Consider the following 27,603-nt stretch of genomic DNA (forward strand, 5'->3'; position numbering starts at 1 on the left):
TTTCCATTATATATTTATGTGCTTATAGATTCTAGCAATAATTATAGGGTGCATATTTTAGTAGCTTTAACATTTTAGCTGTTTAGTTTCATGTAGGAATTCTCTTAGAGTGTAGAATTTATTTCCCATGGTTCAGAATAGGTGGCCATGTTTATCATCATATTACATTTCTAAATAGGTGACCATATTTATAACCAAATTACCTTTGTATAATTAAATATGATGCTAGATATTTGATGGTTATTTCATCGGACGCTAGTGTGGGCATACCTCTCACAGTTGGTGAGCATCTGGGTGGGAAAGTGCTCTATGAGGACCTAAACCTAGAACAATGAAAACATGTGGTAACTCACAACTCGGGATATAATGGATTGATAGATCAATCTGTTGTTTAGGGTTAGTTTTGTGCAAACTTTATAGTGGAGCATGAAAATACTATGTCCTCTTGTATATTTGGTATGCTGAAATGGGTGTATTCAAGGAAATTTGGCAGAAAACTCAGTTTCTTCTTATGGACTTGTTTGGATGACTCAATATTTCATTTGCAGTGCTTGAAGAGACTGAAGCAATAACATATTACGAGAGTATTCTACCTGCAACAATCATCTACCTACCCAATCTCTTATTGATTATTCACAATCATGAGTGTGGACTAGATGCGTGGAACAATAAAACGAAGAGATCACAGTCATGATTTCTCATGAACTACAAGGTTGAGGCCCAAATAAAAAGGCAACAGGAAATAGATCCCTATAGCTCTCTTGTAGCAACAAGGGAAATAAGAGATTACCTGGTGGACATTAGAGGAACTATGTCTACTGTAGTCGTTTAGTAGTGAAAAGTGAAATAAACATGAGTTTTGGACAATAGAGGAAGCAACTGGTTTGCTGAAAATGTGGGTATAACTAGAGATATGATCATTGTCAGAGAAGTTGTCAGATCTTGTTTTCCATGTCGTAACCTTGAGAGATTGTCTTCAATGGTATTTTTTAACCATGGGTAACTTTCATTTGTATCTGAACATGATATTGTTGGTTTAGGTGAACTGGGGATTTTGGAGCCTTGAAAAGTGACTTCTCTAACCAAACTTTCTTGGCAGTGTGCTTTAAGGGAATCAAAAAACAGTTCCTTGCTTATGTAAAAAATGCTCCATGAAGCACACTCCCTAACCAATTGAACTCTAGGACCAAACATTGATTAGTACTGGATTATTTGTCACTCTATGGACACATTCTGGCATATATTGAGATACCTATATTGCTATTCATGGTGCTCACTATTTGATTCAATGAATTTGTGGGTTCTCTATGCTATCAATATGTGGTCGTAATCCTATAATCAAACTTGCTAAAATTGTGAGATATTTTGAAAAAGAAATGATTATGGAAGTGAGAACTTGTCACATAAATTGCAACTTATATTAAGAAAATGTGTCAAGTTTATTCTTGAATGTATGATAAACTGGGAGCTGCATATGTATGCATGGTAACATGGAATCCATACATTCATAAAGCTATCAATGTTAAAATATAATTTAATCTCCATGTTTGGGTGGTGAGTTAATTTGGTTTCTAAATATTAAAAAAAAGGTAGTAAATAGATACCTTGCCATTGACCAATTGGAAAGATGGCCACAGACGAACAAACACTAAAGGGTTTAATTCATGCTACAATATAAAATTTTCTTGCACTTAAGAGAATCCAGATCAATAAAGTTACCTAGTTCGTTGACCAGTAGAAATTTCACTTCTCCACATGGCATGAAATGCTTAGTTAATTCTTGACTGGTTTCCCCATAATGGACCTGAAACAATTACTCCAGCAAGAAATATATTTGTTTTAGAACGAATGGTCTTCTTTATTAAGAAGCCTATTGTTGTAGACATCATAAATTAAAATTCGATATCAAGAAAACCATTGCTATAGAAATGAAGGTATTTAAATCCTTGAAAGCCGACAAATTTGTGAGCCTCGGAGGTGGCACATGAAATTTTTACTAAAATTTTGTATGAGATATATCAAATAGAAATAGGAACACTTGTTATAAATTTGACATAAAAACACTCTTGGTGTTTTAGTTCTGTGATGTGCGAGTTCTTGTAATTAATATAAATAGTTTAAAGTTATTGTTAATGTTGGACACCTAATCCTCTATGGGTTTGTGTGGAAGTGGAATAGAGTAAGGAAGTCCAAGAGACCTTGGGATGTGGAACCCAATGGTCAAACCATGTACTATAAATATATATCATCTGTTAGTAAAAAATGTGCTATCATGTTTTATCTTTCATATTATGTTGTTGCCATGTTCGTGTTTAACATGGTATCAGAGCAGGCGTATTCTTGCCCTTCATAATTACTTTGAGCCATTTGTATTATGGCCTTTCTAGGCAGGTCATTTCTGCCATCAGTTCCACATTTCATGAATATTTTCTTAGCTAGATTCTAGCTACAACCTCTATCATTTCTCTAGACCCTCTTTTTTAGCTTCCCTCTGCTCTAGTAACTCTTATTTACCTTCATTATTCCTTGACATTGAGAAAGCGTTCTCTGCTTTCTGCGTTGAACAACTTGGTGTGTGTGTACGTTGGTCTGGGCACTTAAATAAATTGAAGGCTGGATTGTGATTATGCGTTAGCTAGACTGTGATTGTGTACTGAAATGAATTGAAGGCTGGACTGTGATTGTGGCTTGATTATACAATCTACTCTGCACGTTGATTATGGTTGTTGAAATCAATACCCTGAACTATACCAGTGCATTGGATTGTAAGATCTGCATTGAGTTCCTTTTATATGGAAGTAAACTATACTATATGTTGAATCTATGCAAAATTTTTGGAATCCATTGAACTAGTTACGAAAGCTGATAAATCAATTTTGGTAGTTGTGCACATGTATTGGTTCTTATTTAATACTAGATTTATGGTGCATTTGAGCTATGCATTGGAACTATGCTAGTGTGATGTGTGTTGAACGATGTGTACTCCTACAAAATCGTATGTTTATGAGTCGTCATTGCTGATTTCATATATAATCCAAGTGCCGTCTTTAGGGTTGGTTTTGTGACTGCTATATTGGAGATGGTATATGCAACAGAAGCATCGTGAACCTGACGTGAAAGTTAGTCGTGGTGCTGGACCACACTCCATAACCAGCGGTGGGCCTACACTGAAGCCCTCGAACCAAGTGTCACTTTGTCAATCAAATTCTTCAACTTTCCCTATATGGCCGCTCTAATATAATGCGAGGGGGAAATTGCAAAATCTATACATCAACATCCTTACATGGTATAGAATTTCCAAGGATTTGTTGTGTCTGCAGGCAGCCTACTTCACCCAAATTTGTCCTCCATGTGAGTTGAAGCTTGCCAAGGCTGTTGCTTCCTTCAACTTCCACTAATCTAGAGTCAACAAAAGGGCATCTCAATTGATATAGGTAATTTCAAATTCCCCATTAACTCTAAGGAGATTTGGTGCCTTGAAGATGTCCCTAATTTTTTAATCAACTTTAGAATTATCACCATAATCTATCAAAGTAGTTGCAGTCCAAGGTTGAATAGGCTCAACTTGGACCTGGTCCATGCAAAGATGTGACATTGTGTGATTTTCAATGCAAGCTTCCAAAATGTGCTTTCCTTGACAGAGCGCACCTTTATTCTCACTGAAAGTGGATTAGCCACCACAAATTTGAAAAATTGAGGAAGATGCTTCCACTCCCCATCTGCATTAGTGTACACCACCATAAAAACCAGCGTGTGTGCTCCTAATTCTTTAATGTAGTGTTCTATTATGAAATCATAGAGTCCCCCTACTATTATGGACTTATCGGGTGACTTTGAAGTGTTTGAAAGTACCAACCATTGTCGTTCTCTTTGCATTTTTGCCTTAATGACCACATTACCCTTATCATGGGAAGAATCACCTTAGTTCTGATTCGAGTTTCTGGCTGAAGGGACAAGATTCTATCACTATTGCAAGCCATATCGAATTCTGAGTGTGAAGATGAACTTAGGGCATTAAGGGACCGATATTATGAAGTTATTTATTGGTTGTGAAGAGCATACGAGAGGCTACTAAACCAGCTACCCCAGCAAAGAAGTCAGCTGCAAAGAAGGCTGCTTCAGGTTATATACATTAACTGTCCAGTTATATACACAGTTGAACATTGTCCATAAGTATAACACTATCCATATACATCGTATTATCTCATTCTTTGTGTGTCTGTTGCGGGACCTAGGAATTCTCTGAAACTATATATTTATTCATTGTTTGTTGACACTGGCAATTCAAAGCATTGAATTGGTTATGTGTGTTCTCAATGATATATATTGAATTGAATGTGGTGAACATATATGCCTTTAATTACATATATTGTTATGAAACCAGCTCAACAAAAGATAGAAAAGATAGATCAACGCCTTAGAATTCAGCCTCTTCGAGGGGGAAACCTCCTTTACATTACATAAATGAACAATTCTTGGATGATACAAATGAAAATACCTCCTTTCTATATATAGGAGTCTAAGGGGTCATAACATAATCAGATCCGACAAAAAAATAATAATGTAAGGGCACAATAATAACAATAGTGGGCTTCTATGGGGCACAACAGTAACAATATGGGCACTACATGGGTACATCAATATAATAAGTGGGTTGTACTAATAAAAATAAGGGGTTACATTAGTAGTATAGGGGCCTAACATGCCCTTCTCCTTCAAAAAGCGTTGTCCTCAACGATTGAGTAGTTCTTGATGCTTCTGTATAAAATTCTTATCCTCCCATGTGGAATCTTCAGCAGGTAAGTTCTTCCACTTGATGAGATATTATGAAATTGATCAATTTCGTAGTTGTCGAGTTATTGTTTCTGTGACTACCCCAGGTTCCAACATGATTTTTCCTTCCTCTTCAATTTCTGGTAATATTGTTTGAATTGGGATCTTTTGCAACTTTTGAATAAGTGGCCATACTTCTTTGTCCTTCTTCCATTCATCTCTTGCTTCATTTATCCAATCTGGTTGGATAATAGAAATAGCACAAAGCAATGCTTCCACATCCTCATCCTTGAAGAGTCTTCCCATTCGGTAAGGTCGCCATTTTTTAAGTGCATGTAGTATTGCCGACATTTCCTTCTCATAAATAGCTTGGTTTAGATGTAGCAGTAAAAATACCCAATCACCTACATCAAATCATTTTTCATTATGATGTTGATCTACCTGTTGTTTCATTTGATTTTGTACCAAAGTGGCGTTATCCTTTAAAAGTTGGAGAACTTGTTGTTGATGCTCGATGTGATCTTTCACTACTTGAACCTTTTTCTTCTTGATATGTCCTTCTATCTTTAGAGTTTGAGGAGTGGTAATTTCTTCCAATTCTTTAGAAGATATGGTCGGATTCATTTCTTGACGCTCGATTTGATCTTTCACTTCTTCAACATTTTTCTTCTTGATATGTCCTTCTATCTTGATAGTTTGAGGAGTGGTAATTCTGACAAATGAATTACAAGATATGGTTGGATTCATTTCTTCTTTCTTGATGTGATCTTTCACTTCTTGCACCTTTTTCTTCTTGATATGTCCTTCTATCTTGAGAGTTTGAGGAGTGGTCATTCTTGCCAATAGTTTACAAGATATGGTATGATTCATTTCTTCCTTCTCTGGGGTTGGATCCTGGCATATATCCTCTTCTTTTGACGTTTCTTGATCCTTTTCTTCCTCCTCTTCATACTCTATGTAAAATAATTTCTTCTCAGCACACTTATGACCTTTAGTGCATTTGCTATCACAATTGTAACAAAGCCCTTTTTCTCTTTTTTCTTCCAATTGCTGTGGTGTAACCCTTGTAGGTTGTGGAAGGCTAGGAGAAACAACACTTCCATATTTATAGTTATGAGGGGTAGACTTCCTTGTTTCCATAATTTTACTTTCCAATATGTGACAAAGCCCTTTTACTCTTTCCAATTGTTTTGGTGTTGCTCCAAAAAAGGTGTTGCTCTTCGTATCCTCATAATGTGCTATCATTTCCTCCGTGAGAATTGACCACGTAACAAGTTGTTTACGAGAACAAAGCCCTTTATACCATAAAAATTGATCTGGTTCTAAATATGAAGATGCAATACATACCTTTTGTAACAGTGGTACACCATGTAGATCAAAATATTGCTCCATCTGAAGTATCCAATTTACCGGATCCTTGCCATCAAACTTCCTCATCTTGCTTTTTCATGATTTTAGGGCCTCGATCTTGAAACGAATATAACTCTATACTTTTGGATATTTAAGTTCTGAAATTGCTACTTGTAGTAGCCCTCTGGTTCCTCTTTCCAATGCCACCAGTTTGATCCAAATTGGATTCTCCAAGAAAAATTTATGCACAATCTCCCAAGATGACCTGATTATATACCTGTTCAGTAGAGAAAACTTGTACGATGTGCCACGAGTCACTGTTTCAACCTATGGATCTGAAAAACACCTGCAAGAAACTACAGTCCATCCTCTTTCTGTACCTTCTTACGAAATTTCAATCTGATCCCCAGAGAGAAAGTTATGATGATTTTTCCCAAGTCACCTGTTTTGAATGTAATTCAGGAGTCTGCAAAAGGACCAACTTCCTCAGATCATATCTCTGCAAATATCGTGCGAAAAGTTATGAAATTCGGACCCAAGGTTCAGCGTGATTTACTATCAAATGGGTTTTTTTGCAACTTTTGAAATGTCACAGAAAAAAGTTATAGCGAAAATTCCACGATGACCAGTTTGGAGCAGCGAAACCCTAGAATCCAAAGCTTTGATACCAAATGTTATGAAACCAGCTCAAGAAAAGATAGAAAAGATAGATCAACACCTTAGAATTTAGCCTCTTCGAGGGGGAAACCTCATTTACATTACATAAATGAACAATTCTTGGATGATACAAATGAAAATACCTCATGTCTATATATAGGAGTCTAAGGGGTCATAACATAATCATAGTCGACAAAACAATAATAATGTAAGGGCACAATAATAACAATAGTGGGCTTCTATGGGGCACAAGAGTAACAATATGGGCACTACATGGGTACATCAATATAATAGGTGGGTTGTACTAATAACAATAAGGGGTTACACTAGTAGTATAGGGGCCTAACATATATGTTGTTGATTCATAAGATGGCATACATTGGATCAGTTGAGATTATATGACTATATGTGCGCTGGCTATACTTTGGAGTTAAATATGTGATTTGGTTTCAATAAATTTTATATGTGCATTAAAGACAAATTTATGTTAGTAGAAAATTGACAGTTGTAGGAATGGTTCTGAGTTTGAACAAATTTATGCCATTCAAAGAGTGAAGTCAGCAAATAAAAGGATTTTCCAGTAGGAACACATACTGCTTCTTGGTATGCTTCAAGACATTGCAGAAGGCTTAAAGTTTGTATACTTGCAGTATTTTCAATTAACATAATTTTGTGGTGGTTGTGTCTCATACGAAATATGAGAAACTTGTAGATTTGGAGGTCAAAGGGTTACAAACACAATCTACATATATATGCATTGATTCGTTGTTACTTTGACTGTTTCATAAGAGTTTGATGGGCTGTATAAAGGCAATGATTGTTTTGACAAATAAAAGTAGTCTTTTGTGGAGGAAAGTTTAGTCGGTTCTATTGTCTGAACATAGTGCTAGTCATGAGTAAACTCTTATTTTTATGTAATGGATTGTAATTGGTGCTTGTTGGTTGCACATTGATCATTTTCTGCACATTTATAAAGGATATTGCCGTGTACTATGAGTGGGTATTACTTTTCTGCATTGAGTAGTAGTTGTGATCATTTTTTAAGGTGTAATTTTGACATTGAAGAAAAAAATGGCCAGAATCAATGAAGTATTAGAGTTCCTCAAAACTCTGATATTGTCTACTAATTATGATACATTAAAATTCAACAAAGTTTCTCTCACAGACATTGAGGTCTGTCTACAAAATGCACAAGAGAAAATTGATCTTTTGCAGCTCAAATCTCAGCTACTGCAAGAAGAATTAAAACAGAGGAGTCATTCTGAACCTGTTTCTGTTCAGAAGATTGAAACAGACTCCCATAATGCAGCGGTTGTACCTGTAGATGTAGAAGTTCAGTTTGCACTTCCCAAGCCCATCATTAGACCTTGGGAACATTTTGTCCACAACAAGCACAAAATTGGTCTCGGATATGACAAGGACGTGTCCTTCCATGTTCTAGACTACTACAAGCCCATTCAGTTTCAGAGTGTTGGATTCATTCATGACAGTTCACCTCCAGCTGTTTTAGATTCTGCTCCTCTTCCACAACAACATATTGTGAAATTCCAACACTATGACCAAGTTGGCCATATGAAAGATCACTATTTTGATCTTCATCCATGTAAGCACTATCATAAAACTAGTTATTCTTCAAATAGATGCTTTAGAAACAAGCCTACTGCAAGAACAAAGATTCATCTTGGATGGATTGCTTCTTGGAAATGGGCATCAACAACAAATAAGATATTTTGGTCATATATCCTAACTTGTTCCAGAGTATTGAACAGTCTTGCAATTGATTTTTCTCTATCATCGCACCTTGTATCCGACAAGGGGGGAAATGATGGTCATCTACAAGCTTCAAAGCCACATCAAGTGAGCCTGAGCCAAAACCTAGCACACCAATTTTAGAGTTGTAACCAGAGACAAAGGTGCCCTTGAGCATGCCTTCAATAGTAATTCCATTTCAAATAATTTGGGACACTTCCTCTAGCAGAAGACTTCAACTTCTTGCTAGTTTCAGAAGAATTCCAGGAATAGATTTGCGAACACTTCCTCTAGCAGAAGACTTCATCTTCTTGCCAGCTTTGGAAGAGTTCCAGGAATTGCATTAAGCATTCCAGAGTTGTTGGTCATCCTTAAACCATCACATGTTGAGACTTCCCTTTTGAGGTTGAAGTTCTCCCTTTTATGCAGGGTGAGGCCTCCCTTTCGTGGTTAATGGTTTCCCTCTTCAAAACAATAGGATCACTTGCTCTAGCAGAAGACTTCAGCTTCTTGCCAGTTTTGGAAGAGTTCTGGGAACTGCACTAAGGGTTCCAGTGTTGGTGCTCATCCTTAAACCACCACCCTTTATACCAACATTTCAGAGAGCACATTCAGCCTAGTGCTGCGATGCATTTTTTGCACATTTTGTATTACAACTCTCTTCTTGGACTCATAAAGAACCCTTCAGATTAAGCGGGGAAATGTTGGACACCCAATCCTCTATGGGTTAGTGTGGAAGTAGAATAGACTAAGGAAGTCGAAGAGATATTGGGATGTGGAACCCAACGGTCAAACCATGTACTATATATGTATATCATCTGTTAATAAAAAATGTACTGTCATGTTTTATCTTTCATAGTATGTTGCTGCCATGATTGTGTTTAACAATTAATTATAATCCACACAACCAGACAAATAGGCCATTAGAAAGTAAAAAAAGAAGGAAAATTGGGTATTTATTAATATCAATCACACCTTGACTTGCAACAATTCTGTTTAAGTTTGACAAAGCAATACTCTTGGCTTCCAAGTTCTGTGATGTGTGAGTTCCTTCAGTAGAAATAAATAGTGTGAAGTTAATGTTAATTATAATACACCAAACTAGACAAATAGGACATTGGAAAGTAAAAAAAATCGAAAAATGGGTATTTGTTAACATCAGTCACACCTTCATTGGCAGCGACTTTGTTTAATCCTTTCCTCTATGAATCAATCTTTTTCCCTAACCTATCCAAGAAATAATTTATTTTTCCTTTTTTATGGTATTTCTGGGAGTTCTGTATACTATGTGGTTAATGCCCAGCCTTCCAATAGGATTTGTTAGGAAAGAACGTATAACTTGAGTTGCGGGAAATTCTTGCTTATATTCGACCTTTGGTCTTTTGGAGGTAGTAAAATCAGTGTCACCTACGATTATATTGCTTCCATATTACGAAGGAGAGTAAGATTTGGATCTCTGTAGTGTATTCATCAAACCGTTAACCGAATTAGTGAATCAGCAATAATTCAAGAAATACTAAGTTTTCCCAAAATTTTGAAATATTTGTGAAGACCTTTCTATTTTTGCCCTGTATTTCTCCATTAAAATTCTTATTCCGCTCATGAAAATTTCCACGCCTTCCAAATATGGTTTTTCTTGCAATGTCTTTATTATTGTTCTCAGCTTCTCCCAGCCTTTCAATCACAATTTTTCTTGTAATGTATGTATTGTCATCAACTTATCCGAGTCTTTGAAATATGCCTTTTTTGTAATGTCTTTCAAATAAATATGCACATTATTTAATACATTATTATTGATCACTTAACTTGATATTTTTATTTATGAAAAGTTGCTTCCAGTTCCCAATATTCCTAAAGAGCCAACAAATGATATTGATAATAGTGACTCTCAAGATGAAGGACAAGACACATTTATGGGTGAAGCCACTTCGTAGATAAATGAGGTTGGTGTCAATGAATTTATCCAAGACTTCTACACATCTTTTGAAGAAGTTGTTGATTCAGTCCTAGATTAGTTGGTTAGGACGCCTCTTTATGGAAATGTTGAATCTTCTATATTGTCGACACTTATGTTGTTGTTGAGCTTGAAGGTTACACATGGATTGACAAACACATGCTTTACCGATATGTTAAGGTTGGATTGATATTCCTATAAATTAATTCTCTAGATGTATTACAAGTTTTGAATATTGTGTATACTTGTAAAAATCATTTTTTGGACTATGCAGACTTTTGGAAAACAAAATACTTCCAAAGGACAATAAGTTGCCTCATTCTCATAAAGAAGTATCTTTCATAATGAAAGACATTGGAATGGAGTACAAGACATATGATGCCTATCCAAATCACCATATATTGTGTGATGTAGGTAATGAATATTTACAACAATGCCCAATGTGTCACGCAAATAGTTATCGTCAAGATCAAGTATCCGAGAAGGTTACTTATAAAGTACTACAACACATTCCACTAAAGTCAGGGCTTGAGAGAATGTTCAAATGCAAGGAGTTGGCAAAATATATGGATTATCATGCACAAAGGAGGAGCCAAGATTGTGTTATGCATATGGTTGTGATAGTAAATATTGGAAAGAGATTGAGGTAAAATGGCCACATTTAAGAAACGATCCAAGGAATGTAAGAATTTCTCTAGCAATGCATGGCGTCAATCCTTTTGGAGATCTTAGAAGAACATATTCTATTTGGCCAGTGTTAATTATAAACATCAATATTCCCCCTTGGATGGGAATGAAAGAGGAACATGAAATGTTAACTCTTATCATACCAGGTACTAGAACATATGAATGCACTACTCCCTTGAAGATTATATAAAAATATTTCAATTCAGTTAATCGTAATAAAGAACTCTTAGTTTACTTAGGGAAATATCAAGTAAAAGATATGGATGTATACATGGAGCCCCTCATTGATGAGCTTTGTGAATTATGGGATGGTGTAAATATGTTTGATGTATTAATACCTATCAATGATAGAAACTGCCTATTTCATGCAATTCTTATCTAGACAATTAATGATTCACCAGGGCTCTCTATTATGGTTTCCAATCTTATTTTATGACTACAAACAAAGGGGAAATAAGGATTTCCATCACATGGGCCAAAATTATTGCATAGGCAATCAAGGGATCTCAAAAAAACTGTCTCTGATGAGTATCGACAATTCTTACCACAAAATCATCGCTATCAAGTGCTAGATAAACATAAGTTCAATGGAAAGGAAGTGGTAATGAGGAAGCCAATAAAGATGAACACTGTTAGGTGGAAGGTGATGTATGACAAAAAAGAAGGGATAGGTTTTCCCCTAGGAATGAAAAGACTCACTATTTTCTACAAATTAGAATATTATGAGAGCTTTCCAATAGCCAACCTATTTGATACTATGCACATCGGGAAAAATGTGGCAGAGCGCTAATAGAAAAATATAAATGGAAATAACATTGAAGCACGAATAAAGTTAAGAAAGGACCTTCGAGTTGCCAATATCATGCCGAAAATGTGGTTGCACGAACACAACTCATATTTTCATGCTCCATGGACATTTACATCAAATTAGAAAGAAAACATCATTTCTAATATGAAAATAATAAGATTTCCTCCTGGCTTTGGTGTGACATTAAAAAACTTATTCACAAGAGATAGATCAAAGCTCTTACGCCTAAAAACACATGATTGGAACAACTGGATAAAGGTAACGTTGTCACATGTTATATTTGTTGGAAAATTAGTTAGAAAATTGTATATCCTAGTGATAATATTAGTTCATGCATATTTGAACATGGTTAGTTGTTAATAGTCATGCTAGTATAGTTATAAAATCAGTTCATGCATATTTGAACATGGCTATTTGTTAATGGTCATGAAGTATGTGTTGCTTGGAGCAATACCAACTACTTTTGACCACAATTTCACTTTGACTATTTACAAATTATGTAAATATCTGAGGTATTTTTCAATCCATCATGCATACTCTTCCACTACTCTTATCATTTGAAATGCATCATTGGTTATCCCTTTATATGAGTTTCTACTTTTAGTTTACAAGAAATAACAAGTCTTTACTGTAATGCATGGTAATACTTGTAGGTGGGTCTCATCTAAAGAGATACATCAGGATGACTTGAAGTATTGGAAGAGGAATGTTTAACTTTTGATCTGTGATATTCAAATGCGCTTCCCTCCAAGCTTCTTTAATTCTCAATATCACTACCTTGTACAACTAGTAGAAGAGATTGAACAATGTGGTCCTATTGATATTCGAACAATGTGGCTCGTGGAGAGATATATTAAGGTCTTAAAACAATTTGTGAGGTAAAAGGCTCGACCAGAAGGTTCCATAGTTGAGGTGTACATGGTTTTCTAGGAAATGGTTCATTTGAGTGAGTACTTACCTCAATTGCATCTTGAGGCTCTGTGATTATGGAATTATAACCAATCTCAATCATTTGAAGGAGAAAATATAGAGGGTGAAGGGAGTTCAAAGATGATTAAGGGTATAAAAAAATGTTAGGAGTTATTTTTATATTAAGTTTTATATTACATGCCTCTAAATAATTATTAATTCATTGAACAAACACAACTTTCATTGTAGATTCTAAGGAGTGGGAGGCATTACATTTGTATGTTGCATACAATTCTGACTTTATGTTGGAATGGATGGAGAAGTACACTGAAAAAATGAAATTAGAAGATGAAAATTCATGGGCTGATATATATAATAAACATGTTGAAAATACTACTTGAGGATTTCCTGCAAGCCATAAAAGAAAGTGGCTAGAGAGATGCTCGTAGAATTGGCTAAAGACCAATATTGAACATGACGCAAAAAAAGGGAATGATAGAGTAACACAACAACAATTGAATTTCATTAAAGGTTATATAAATGGGGAGGTGATATATATTAATATATTGCATATATTTAATAATGTTTTTGTTAGATTTCATATCCTTGAATCTAATTAGTTGATATTTATATGAATTTAGGTAAGATATTACAAAGGAATTTGGAATTTCTGTCATCATGTTCGTATCAGAAAAGTTGGTGAAAAGAGAAAAACTTATGATTGTGGAGTTCCAACATCATTTGAGGTGGAATTTCGTTCACATGCAAATGATAGACAACCAATCACAAGCACACTTCATTACTATGGAGTGTTGGAGGACATTATAGTGCTTGATTTTATTTCTTTCAAGAAAGTTAGTTTTCGTGTTGAATGGTACAAACTTATCGAAGTGGGAGAAGAAAAAGCTATCTTGATCCATAATAATGGATTCCATATGATCAATACATCTAGGTTTGAATCCAATTTTTAACCTTATGTGTTTCCAAGTCAATGTGACCAAAATTTTTTCATTCCAAATTTTAAACAACTTGGTTTGTCATTTGTGACTGATTATGATACAAGAGGATAGAGAGTAACATTTGTTCAAGATGTAGAGGACCATGATTTACTTGAAGATGCAGAAGTCCCCCCCTAAATACATAGATGACCAAGATGGATATGATGAAGAATTTATTGTCAATGAGGCATATGACCAAGACAAAGACCAGGATGAGTTTATTGAAGTGCCTAAAGGACATGAGAGACCACATGGGCATGAAGTCCATGAAGATGATGAATTCATTGATTTTAATTTACCTGTAGTTGAAGGTGATGAAGACCATGAAAATGATGGTATTAACTTATTTGTGTATTGAGGGTCTATTAATGATGGAATATATATGCCATTAGATGAGGAGATTTCATGCAAGGATGACAATTTTTTATCACTATGTTTACTTTAAGATAGTTTTAAGGATTCACTACAATATAATTTCTTTTTTCAAGTTAAGAATTGAGTTTTTAATTGTCATGAACATTACGTAATTTGAATGTTTAATGTTTTACTTGTGAGGATGACATTTCTTATTCAATATGTTTACTTTAAGATAGTTATAGGGATTCACTACAATATAATTTTTCTTTACAAGTTAGGTAATGAGTTTTTAATTGTAATGAACACCGAGCAATTTGAATGTTTAAGGTTTGACTTGAAAGACATATATATTTGGTGTTAAGGATTCTATTTTCTTATCAGTTTTTTTATCAAGGTTTTCTTATTTTTATGTTATTATGTCTTTTTTTAAGAATGTGCCCATGGGTGTTACCAATTATAGTATAGGGGATTCACTTATCTTAACTAATTTTATGGAAATGTTAACAAATGCACGAGGGAAAGGTGCTTCTCTGATGATTCATGAGGTAAACTTGAATATTGTCTTTTATAGGTTCAGTTATCTTATGTTCCCTATTATATTATGTTAATCTATGTTTGTGGAATGCAGGAAATATCTAAAGTCATTCCAACCCCTATAACACCTTTTAATACATCTAAGGTAAAACTTGATCAATATTTTTTTGCATTTAATTAACTTATTTCGCTATATCTATTTATTAATATTTTTGTTTTTTCTAAGGGTGCATTCTGTTGGCATGCAGATTCATTTACACCCCTCAATACACACAATGTTGGCATGCAAGGATCATTAATGTCCCCATATACATCCAATGTTATGAAAAATGTAAGATTCAACAATATATTTGCATTAGTTTGATTACGTTTTTTGTTGAGAAATCTAGGGCATATATTTAATAAAGTTTTTGCACAACGACTGCATGATTTATGAGGCTACCAAGAGCTACATTGTCTTATGATGACTGTTACATGTATGTAGAATTTTACTTCAGTTATGAGCTCTTTCTCCAATTTGTATGCTTACCATGATGCCTTCTTACTAAGATGCATTCAACCATGGAAAAGGTCTTTAGTCTTTTACTTTTTCCTTTTTATTCATTTACATTATGAATAATGTCTAAGGGTTTGTATAGTTTGCTTCTTTCATTATTCCTTCCAATGGATCACCCCATCCAATTTTTACTTCTTGTACCTGCATTACTATTTTAGAAAGTAACCCAAGAAATATATTATTCCAAAACATGATGTCAAGTTACTTTTATAGGGTTTTATGTACTCAAGATGTCATTTTAGGGTTTCTTATATTCAAACCTTAGATCTTACTCTTTTCACTTTATGTCATTCTAGAGTTTATTACATGCCGTAGAAATCGAATCATAGGGAAAAAATACCTTAACATTAAGGTTTCTAAGTACTAGGGTTTTCTTAAAATACAAACCCATAAATTCAACCCTACTACATCTTATGATGGACCCTTAAAAAGAAAATTATTATACATACCTCACGGACACCTATCTGTAGTGCCTATTATTTTCGTTGTCATGATTCTTTGCAACAATACTGTACATTTCATTGATCATTTTCCATATTCATGGCCTTATTTTAATGAGTCTTCCGAAATATTGTCGTTCTATAATGGTACTTGCTTCTTCATGTGTTGCATCAAGTTATAGTATGATTGCTTATGGAACACTTTGACATGGTCCTAGAGGGTCATTTGGCTCTTTTTGACTGAAAAAAAAAAAAACTTATATGCAATATGTAACATGCCCAAATGGGTCTTTATGACAATGACTCAATGACCAATCCTAAGAACTCACAATGGGAGCTTGATCTAGAATAAAATTCCTTGAGCATGAAACCCATGCCTAGAGCATAACAAAAATAATCTTATTTTTCCCTTTCTTACATAAATTACATAAAATTGTGATTAGATATGTCATTATGGAGACCGAACCTAGTTACATATTTCAACATGATTCATCTAGTATTCCATCTTATTATTTATATTTGTGCCTTGGAGGATGTTTCTAGGGTGACTCCAACAATTATATAATCGATTGGTATAGAGGGTCATGTTATGCCCTCTACACCTAGACAAGAACCCCATAACATGCCCTTTACATCAAATGTGGGTTCAGTCAAAATTCTCCCACTAGGACCAGAACAAGTTTCTTTGAGGAGTCTTATAGACTCACAAACAAGAATGTTAAGGCTCCTACCAGATATTCCTAAAAATGTTCAAATCAAACAAGAAATAATTGAACAAATTCAGTTATGGGAAATTCCATTGTTGGAAAGTGTTGCTCCTACCTCAGATCAACAAACAAAATTATCTTATGTTTTTATAATTTCATTTGTTACGTTTAGGATAATTATTTTAGAAATGAAAAATAGTTTCATATTTTGGTTGGGTTCTTAATAGTTCCACAATTTCATTGTAAATGGAAGATGTAAGTGACAAAGTGACTAATGTGCCTACAAGGTCATCTACTTCAACCCCAAAGGCTACAAAAATATCATCAGTGACCACAAAAGGAATGCAAGAACTTACAATCTTGCTCACTTCAGAAGGAAATGTCTTGAAGGATGAAATGGGGTTGAAATTTTATTAGTTTATTTTTCGTCATGTAGAACAATTATTTGGAAATACCATCCAAATGGATTAGAGGAAACAAATCAATGCCAGAAAACAATAACTATTTAAAGATGTCGTAATATAACTTGATAATCTTGGATTTGATAAGGAACTTATTTTAGAGATTTCAAGTAAATACATTCACTCAAAAAGGTCCAATTTAAGGTCAAATTTGAAAAAAAACTTGATGTATCCACTTCCATCTTGGATCATAGACCAAGTGACGTGGGATGAACTTATGAAAGATGAAAAGTTTAAGAGGGATGTCCACAAAAATCCAAACTATATGCCATCTACAGAAGGAGGAGCTAAGAGATGCCTCTGAGATACAGTAAAAGGAACCCAAGATAAAATGTCAAAAATTGGATTTCACAAATTAGGCTCTGGTGGATATAATATTATTCATGGTGGCATGGTAAGTGATATATTCATCTATTATATTTTCTATTTTTGAAAAAATAACCATGGTCACATTGAGTTAATTGTATCTTATTAGTTATTTTACCTTATAAATATGATTATATTTGTTAATGTAGGTTCACAAGTTTCAAAAGGAAGCTTTAGAGGAAGACTTAAAATATGCTTTATTACATGGTTCCCAAGGTCTTCGACAACACATGATATATTGAGGGGAAAAACTAATTACTCATTATGAATCTAAGGCTAGTAGTTTATAACATTTTATGAATAATGCAATAATTCAATTGGAGGTATAATGTTATTCTAACAAGTTAAAGTGTGTTGTGTATAAGAATCAGGTGAAACATCTGGGAGTGAGCATGGGGAGGAGATACAAGAACATCATGAATTGTTTGTTCTACACAATCATTCAGTTGTCATTCCTGAACTTCGGTAGGAAACCATTGTTGAATTTCAGCAAATGGGAGATAGAAATAATGAGGAGGGTGTTCAATGTGATGAGAATTCCACACCCACAATTAATGTAGCTCCTCATAAAAAGACGACAAAAAGGATTGATATGTGTTAATTTTTAATAAACTTAATGTGCATCGCTCTAGCTTCTAAGGAGTGCACTAGGTTGTGAGGGTCCAAACATAAACTAATTTTTCATGCAACAAAACAAAATTTGAAGATACTTTGTTTTTTGAACTTTGTGGAACAAAACAAATTTTGAAGGTACCTTATTTTTGAAGGTACTTTGCTTTCGTGTAGCACTATTTCTATGTGAGTGTCACAAAAAAAAATGCCTTGAATATAAATGATGAATTGAATATATTGTGACTTTGCCCTAGCAATAGTTGCCTTCAATGGCACTCCTACAAAAATCTTCTAGACTATATGACTTTGTACACTTACGATAGTTCATAATTGAAGATTTTTTTGTCTACAATTATATTTTAGATCAGACCTATTTTTAATTTAATGTTTGATGTTGTGTTTGTGTTTCCAAGAGGAATCCCAACAATCATGTTAGGGAGGGATTCTAATTAAATGCTTACTATTTTTGTTTCCAAGAGGTAGCCCACCTATCATGTTAGGGAGGGATTCATTTTGTTTAGTATTTCATTTTTCTTACTATGTCTACAACCTCCATTAGCGTTATTACTTACTAATGCGATTTTTTGGTTTTACTGCTGCAAGACAAAATGCCATAGGCATGCCCTTTTTTCTGAAACCTTTGCATACGTGGCATTCGAGGGGTCAATCGGTACACCTCATCACAGTCCTTATATTTTTAAGTAACACAATATTTGTTATTGTTTTTCTTGCTTTGTTGTAGTTGTTTCTTGCTTCATATATCCTTGACTATAATTTGTATATCCTTCTATCGCTACTAGGGTTTTCTCTGGTTATTTTTTTTTCTTCATTTTATAGTTCAATGGATCCATCAAGCTTCTATCACTTTGGGAAAGCTTTGCATTCGTGATATCCTTTGGTTCATACAAATAATGCTAGCAGGACACGATCCTCTAAGTAATCACCTCAATTTTTGAACGGTAAAAAATGAAGCACTTCAAGTAATTTTGAAGTATTCTCTGTTTTTTTTTAGGCTCTAGTAATTTATAGTATATCCATCTCATAGACAACTATGTAGAAACAAGTCCATATATTTCTTTGTCCCTGTTATCACTCAGATTTTCCTAGAATTTGTAAAAAGAGGGAAAGGGGTCCGAGGTAACCACAAACCAAATTTTAGATACAAAATCTAGCTAATCTGTATCTAGAGAGGGCTCTCTCTTTAAGGCTTAGCTTTGTTTTGGAAGATATTAGTCTAGTTATGAAAGCTTGGGGGTTTTGATTGTGTTTGGTGGTGAAATTCAGTAGCAAAGGAGTAGGACTGAATATTTTAGACCATTGGGCTAATGGAGTCAAAAGAAGATGGCTCAGCTGGATTTGGTTTTTCAACAAAGGAGGGCTTCACAGGGCAAGATAGCTAAACATGGACCAAATAGAGACTTGAAAATATGGAATGGAATTAAATGGGATGAAGGGAAATTAAGAATCCTTTAACATGTTTTAAGAGGAGGGAACTTCGATGATCACCAGCAAAAAACAATTAAGAATTTTTTGCTAAATGATCAAAATCAGTAAAATAGGAAGCATGAGCAATTAAGAATTCACTGCTTATGCTAGTTTAGAAGAAAACATTTAGAATAAAAATGATTGAAGACTGATTGCACTTAAGCTCTTTCTGAATTATTCTTTTTTTGTTTTAATATTTAGATATGAAACATAATTGATATAATAAACAAGTAAACATTAACACATGAGATATAGAATACTTATTGTTGTGGTGTTTGACACAGGAATCTTGTGAAAAGTCCTTTGCATTAATTCTTCATCCAGCCAACCATGAAAGATATGTCCAACAACACTTTATTCCAAAGTAATCAGTTTTACAGCAATGTCTAAGAATCCACACCCAATACTTCAAAAGAGGAAATATTTATACTAATTGTAAATTGAAATATCTTGAAAAAATATCAAGATTAATTTCACAAATATCTCCAACTATTTACATTAATAGAACTTTAATAAACGACATTCAAAACTAATGAATCTATTTGGCACTATTTTTATGGATTTATGGTGACAAAGAAGAGAAAGTTGAATTTGATAGCAACTCTCACTTGATGATGAGGCATCCCAGTCACTAACTGCATCCTTCCTTTGTGCATTTTGCCCCAGAAATTCTGCAAACTTAGGGTCCAATGATACGATTGTATATCTCAATCCGTGATCGAATTGTAAGAAGTGAAAGAGCATTGTGTAGATACGAATGTTTTCGAGATAAACCTCTCCCAGTTTCCAAAAATTCATCTCTAGCTGTTCACAATATTCTCTGGAAAAATATGTCAAAAACAGGACTTTGCACAAACTGAAAAATAGGCTCTGAAGACATGCACTTATCTCCCTCTTGTTAATACCTATGTAAAAAGTGAGATTTATTTTTCTATATGGGACTGTTAGGAACAAAAACCTCCTCTAGTTTCTTGAAATACTTCTTTGATTGGCTACAATAGTTTCTGCCAAACTATGTCTTAAACAGGAAATTTCTGAAGAATGTATCATTTTTGCTCTAATTTCATCTTTTAACCTTAAACTTCTTTTGATTGTTTTTCACTTTTACTTTGGATAAACTTCATTGTAGCTGGTGAAAGTGTTTTCATATTTGTTTAACCCTTAATGTCTTCATGTTTACCTTTACTATTTACTGTTTACCTTTTACTTATACCACTCTGTTTTTCATCTGTCTTCACTTTAACATGAATTTGTATACTCTATTTTGTAACTGTCTTCCCTGTTGTTTATCTTCATGATAGCTGATTTACTTGACTTGGTCTTCACTCTGATACTCTTTAATCCTGATACACTTTGACTGTTCTTTACTGTGTCATTTTACCTTCAATGTGTAGTTTAGGTTTTTACTGTCTGTTTCAACAGTAAATCCTTTCATTTCATGTTTCCTCTACTTGTCTTTCAACTGTGTTTTATTTGCATCTCTATTTGAATACACTTGATAACAATGTTGGAGTAAATAGGTATTATGACTAGTATTGAGACTGTTTATCCAAGGTTGTGGTCTTCTGATCACCTGTAAAACAAAAAAAATTGTTAAGAAAGCATTTTCTTGCAAGGGAGGTCGAAAAGGTTTCATTTGAGCTTGGGAGGTCTGTGGAGTGAGTCCATAATGATTTCTAGGAAGTAAACCATGCTTGAATTAATTAACAGAGGCTTCAGGTGGTGCAGATGGATTACATAGGGTTTTACTGCACAATCAGGTGAAAACGAGAAAAACTGGGGTTTTGTGTTTAAACGGGTAAATGGTTGATATTGGCGGGTGAATGACAATTGGCAGCAACTGAATGATAAGACATTTTTTTGTTTAGTGGAGGCAGTAAATGGTTTGTATCACACCGCTTATGGGGAAAAGAGCTATCTAGCATTGGCCAATCGATTCCAATGAGCGTTCGACCCGTGGCGGAGGCACTATGCAAAAATCGATTTGTGATTGCGCGCTAATGCACTGTCACAAAAGGTCACGCGATATGCATTATAGCCATCGGATGAGGAAGGAGTGATCAAATGGTTGTCGGGGAGTATGAAGTGATGGGGTTTTAATAATGGTGGGCCTGATACATTTAAGAATTAATTAACCATATCGGGGTTGACGGGTTGGACAGGGAGGCTGTTAATTAACAGTGAGGGTTAATTAATCCTTCATTAATGTGATGGGGGATTAAGGGTTGTTAATTAGTTATTGATTAACTAATTAATCTTGATTAAGGATGTATTATGGTTATAACTAACCAAGGGGCGGTATATATAGAAATTTGGGGTTTTATATAGTTACAATAATACAGGACAGGATAAACTTTATAAGGGATTTATAAATTAATACAAGTTAACAGTTAATATGTCATAATGAATGAAAAAGTGCTAAGTATAAAAACATTTCATGTGTATATTTAAACTTAGGATTAAAGTGAAAAAGGGTTTTTATGAGAAATATTGTAATATTCCTAAGTAAAAATAGAATTTTACTCAAGAAAAAACTAATGAAGGGGAATGAATGATTTATGAATGGTTTTAAGTACTTAGGCTTTATAATTCGTTGGGCCGAGGGTTCGATCCCTCTAGAAGTCAAAGAAATGCTCTGAGCCCCTCTAATTTAACAAATACCTTAGTACCTAACGGAAATTAGTGAAAATTTAGGGAAAATGAGAAGGGGAGTTAATTATTCTGACTTTGCTTTGCTTGAAATGTTTTCAATATAATACATGCCTCGGCCTTGTGATGAAAGTAAAATATTAACACATTTATAGTAATCATTCCTCACTTATAACTCTGCAACCATCATCTACATAGCCTACCTATTTTAACCTAGCATTTTTACTTCTTTATTTGGGTGCACTTAGACTGGAAAACCCTTATCAAACTTTCTTTTCTTTTACATGGCAATGCCTATCTAAGTCTACACTTATTACATCCAAGGGCTCAGATTAAGCTGTCGAGCTCCTTTTTTCTCTCTACCTATCTGATTATCTTCCAATATTACACTGTTTGGCTGGATCTTTATTCTCTATTTCTACAACATGAAATTGAAATATGAACTAGCCAAGCTAATACTATTTGACTATTCATGAATTGTGGCATAGGTGACAAACTGCACACAATTGTTTATTATAGAAAAGTAAAAAGTAGTGGCATTTAGACTTGCACACTTTCCTGGGTCTTTCTTTTTGTTGGGGTTCATTTTCTTTGATTTTCTTGACCATCTTTTATTCTTTTCAGCCTTCGATTTTTCTTTTAGGGTATACCCTCTTTACATTTTTTAAATTTTTTGATTTTTTGAAAATATGGAAAACCTTTTCAACAAGGAAAGGTATGAACATATTACACAGCTCATCAAGTGAATCATGATATATGACACCTATTACTATAGGAGAATAACACTGACTCCCTCTTTACATTTTTTAAATTTTTTGATTTTTTGGCAAATATGGAAAACCTTTGCAACAAGTAAAGGTATGAATATATTACATCGCTCATTAAGTCAATCATGATATACGACAGCTATTGGTATAGGGGAATAACAGTCCCATAACATTCAAATTTATCAAATTCCGTTAGGATTCAATTAGAACCCAACACCCAATCCTATCATTATGTCACAATTATTAGATTAAGCCCTTAAAATTAATTTATGACAATAACATTCTAAGTGGTGATGATAATGCATTAATCATCATTCTAGTAACAATTTAGCTTCAAAATGATGCCTGTCAACCTTTATTTTGTCCAAATCTGTGAACACTTAAATTTATATGATTGGCAGATGCAGAGACGAGAGGCCTCCAAATGACAAAGCATAGGAAATTGGAGGAGTGGACATGGTGAATATTGGTAAGGAAGAAAGTTGTTTAGGTTGTGTTCTTGCATGTCCAAGTACTCTTCAGCAGCATCATAGGTAAGTCATTTCTCTCACGTTGTGTTGTTGCACATCCTATGTTACGAAATAAAAAATTTCCAGATTATATTTACTCTAAGTTATCATTTCTCAAAAACTATATGAGAAGAAACGTTATAGCTCATTAACCCACTAGTAGCTAGGTGTCTATATTGTGGCTTATAGATTTTCTTAACTTAAAGGAATTTGTACACTCACCAATGGTAATCCTTCCACACATAGGGTTTTATCATTATACTTAATAGGAGGATCATCAACATTCGTTGTCATGTTCAGTCTATTCAATTATGTTTAGGTCAGTTGTGTCTATGGTTACTCTTTTTCATTGTTTCTTATTCTGTTTCCACATATTCTATCATGTATGATAGATTTATTTTTAGAGTAGGAAACAAGCCCTCTCTTCTTTTCAAAAGAATCAAAATCATTTGGATAACAAATCCAAGTGTTAAAAGAGGCTTATTAAAAGAGCATCAAGCCCCAAGGAGGTATTTTATTGTCTTTTAATTTTATTTATCTTCTTTTAATTTCAATTTTAGAATCTTCAAAACGATGTCTGTCAACTTTTCTTTTGTCCAAATCTATGAACACTTAAATTTAATTAATGATCATAACATCCTAAGCAGTAATGGAATCTCTCAATCCTCACTCTAGTAAGAATTTAGCTTCAAAATGATGAATGACAACTTTTCATCTCCTGGATTCATTTTATCTACTACATTCACTTATATTTTCCCATCGTACTAGGGTTCCCACGTTCAAAACATTTTCCCAAAGCACAACTCATTTTAAAAGATCCATGTTCAAAACTTATTTTCAGGGCATTCAGGAGGCAGTGTTAAGAATCTATTTTTCTTTTATACCAATGGGGATTTGGTGAGCTGGTGAAGTTAATGGAGTGTCAATCTTCCCACTAGACTCCCATTCTTGGCACATGGCATGAGTTTCAAAGGGATGATATATGTTGCAAGTCCAAGGCTATGTTGGCAGAATAGATATCCTTCAAACTTGTCACTTAGGTAGAAGGAATTCTACTCCTTGCGGGGCATCCCATTAAGATATGACTCTCAAAGAAACTCCAATGAAAGGAAATATATTTTCCATACACAAGGATTGCTTGATAAGCCACAACACAGGGTAGTCTTCCACTGCACAAAGCATTCTTCAATACCCATTTTTAATTGAATTTTATCTGTAGCCACTAAGGGGGCCCAATAAACCCTTACTCTTATCTTAAATATTTCTCCAATGCACAGTGAAAGAACAATCATCTCACCAATCGATCTCATATAGCTTATTTTTCAAGATTTTTTAAGCATTACAATTTGCTGAAGGCTCGAAAAAACGAGACTCCAACAAGGGGAGATAACGACTCGATCTGGACCTTAGTGTATCTCCTTTTCCATTTGGAACAGTGGATCCGCATGGGGATGATGGGACCAGTTTCCCAATCAATTTATGATGTTTTTGCTAATGGGACGATGTTTGTCTTTTTGCGGTTTTATGGGGTGAATACTTGTCCTAAATGTAATCTATCTTTTAACTATCGTATGCAATCTATCATAATCAAAGAAAACTTATAACTTTAAAACTATCACGGCAGTAATGTTTACATATGTGATCTAAAATGATTTCTAAAAGCGATTGATAATGAAGATCATTCAATCACAATAAGAAGAGAATCCATTTAAGAATGATTGTTTCATATAAAAAGTTGGCCGAAACAATATGAGAAATATATCATATAAAGAGTCATTCACACATTTAGCATAAAGAGTAAGTCATCACCATACAGAAGTACAATAATGATAACTAAACATTCAAACTTTCATACATAAATAACTGAAAAGGATTTATTGCTTGACACACAAGTAAAAATCATTAAGAGATAAAAGTACCATTTGTAATATGTCCTACTCATGAGCTACGGCAATATCTATCTATTTTTAAATCACTTAAAATCCACTAAGAGTACAAAAGTGCAATTTCAATAGTAGATGTTAAACTAAAATAGAAAATAAATCTCGTTCCATTAATTTTATTAAAACCTCCTCAGTGGGTGGGAAAATGCATGTTCTGAAGAATGTTTCTGATAAAACTCTAGACCTCTTTCTAAATTCATGAGAGGGGTTTAAATACTAATCTATGAAATCTAAAAATAAATATTAAAAAAATAGATGAGGAGGTTTAATCTACCTGGCTCATTTTAAGCAAAAATAAACTAAAACAAAAATAAAATATGTCTATGGCTAATCCTGCATCTGATTCTTTAGATCGCAAATATACAACATTAGTTTTAAGAGTGTCAGTTGGATGACTTCAGCTTTTAGCTATCCTGCAAATACGACATCGGTGAGAGCTAGCATTATCTTCTCGGCGGAAGTCATCAGGCACTTCAAGGTCATCCATTGGCTGTGTGGCTTCACCAGTGACTACTAGTATGCTTCCCAATTCGATCTGTTTACATGTTTAATTGCCTCTGCCTTTTTCTCTGCTACTTGTTTCCATACTGCTAGAAACTACTGTGCTTTTGGAAGAAAGCCAGTGGTGGTTTCTGCTACCAAATTAACCTTGTGTAGATTTTCATTTACGCATTCGATGACACTATTCACTACTATCACTGCATCCTTCATTGCCTATTCTGCCTCCCTTCTTCTGATTTCTACTAGTTTAAGAAGTCTGAGACTTTCTTAAAATTTGAATCATATTCAATTCGTAGTTCCATGACTTGATTTGTAATATTATCACTCATTTCATAGTGAGAATTCCACTGTGAAATCTTCTGGCATAATATTTTTTTTCTGTTGCAAGAGCTGGGAATTGAGACCAAGTGCCTCTGTGACAAACTCTCCAATTTGGGAATCATCTTTATGTAGTTCTATTATACTCTATAACTTTTCTTCTATACTATCTAAACTGCTTTGACGTGCCAATTGTATTTGCTAAAAGTCTTGTTGATGTTTTGCCAGCTATGTTTCGCCTTGTTGGTTGATGCTAACTTTCTGTAACTGTTGTTCCAAAAGAAAATTCCTATCTTATTTTTCTTTAAGTAGTGATTGTACCTCTGCCGCCTTGTCAATACTTGCTAAAGTGTATGTGCCTGCGACCTGTGATAGCCTAGTGAGATTTGCCAATGGATCTGTACATCGGTCTTTCCAAAGAACATCCAGAGGTTCATCCTGAAGAGCGAGCATAGAATCTAACATTCTTTTCTCTCTTTTCCTTCTAATGACAACTTTATGTTGAGGGTTGTAGAATATATCTGGAGGAGGAATTCCTCTATTCTTAGCACAATATCAGATGAGGGAGAAACGAGAATGTGTTTCGTTTCCTAAGTGTTAAGAGCCCTTTCTATTACCATTTCCATGGTCATCTCTTTTGGATTTGTTGGTGGCTTTGTGGTTTGTTCTTTTGTGTTAAGTATCTTATTAAACTTTTCCCACTCCTTCTAGATCAATTATGGGTGGATTTGCTTGCTTTGTAAGAGGAGTGGAGACTACAACTTTCTTTACAAATGAAGCCTGCTGATCAGACTTTCTTGTGGACTGGGATGTGTCCTTTATTGAATCATCGCTCTTACTGTATTCATTCTTAGATTGATCGCTAGAATTTTCTGTTGATTCTCTTTCAGAACTTGTTTTGGACTTCTCTTTTGAATCTTCACTAATGCTTACATTGGGAGTAGGATTCCTTACTGGTTCGATGAGTAGTTGGTCCAATGGGACCTTAATCAACCTCTGTTTTATGTAATTATCAAATTTTTGGAGACCTTCTTGGTCAAAAAGAATTTGTGTTGTATGCTGAACTTCTTTGAAGGTGTTTGTCTACAGGAAAACATCATCAAAGGGATCCTTTTCAGGGGAAAATACTTTTATTTTAACCATTGTAGTAAAATATTTTACAATACCAAAGGGATCATATTACCTTCCGGAGAACTTGGGTAGTTGTAAAGATAATACATTATTAACTCCTTTAAAAGCATGACCCAAGTCATGTAATGAAAATGCTCCACATTTTACAGGAAATTGAGGCCAAATGGCCTTATTGGAATCTTTCAGTACTTTGCTCATCCCCCCCTCGCCACATGTCTGATAGGCTATCTTCCTAGAGATCAGTTTGTCTGGGATGTGAAAAGGTAGCACATGGGGTGAGGCAATGCTACCAAACTCTCTGATATACGTGAATAATTCTTCCCCAAACCATCTCGCTACAGGGAGAATATCTACCGCAGCTTCTTGGGAAAACCTTGGGGCA

General features: G+C 34.4%; 1 pseudogene; it reads right to left on the minus strand.

Moving 5' to 3' along the window:
* Positions 1-3,209: 3,209 nt before the first annotated feature.
* Positions 3,210-26,555, minus strand: LOC149219634 (uncharacterized; annotated as a pseudogene).
* Between the last annotated feature and the right edge of the window lie 1,048 nt (positions 26,556-27,603).

The sequence above is a fragment of the Pinus tabuliformis genome, chromosome Q, assembly GCF_031772625.1.
Source record: "Pinus tabuliformis cultivar Carrire ecotype Pingquan chromosome Q, CPIR1, whole genome shotgun sequence".
Taxonomy (NCBI): domain Eukaryota; kingdom Viridiplantae; phylum Streptophyta; class Pinopsida; order Pinales; family Pinaceae; genus Pinus; species Pinus tabuliformis.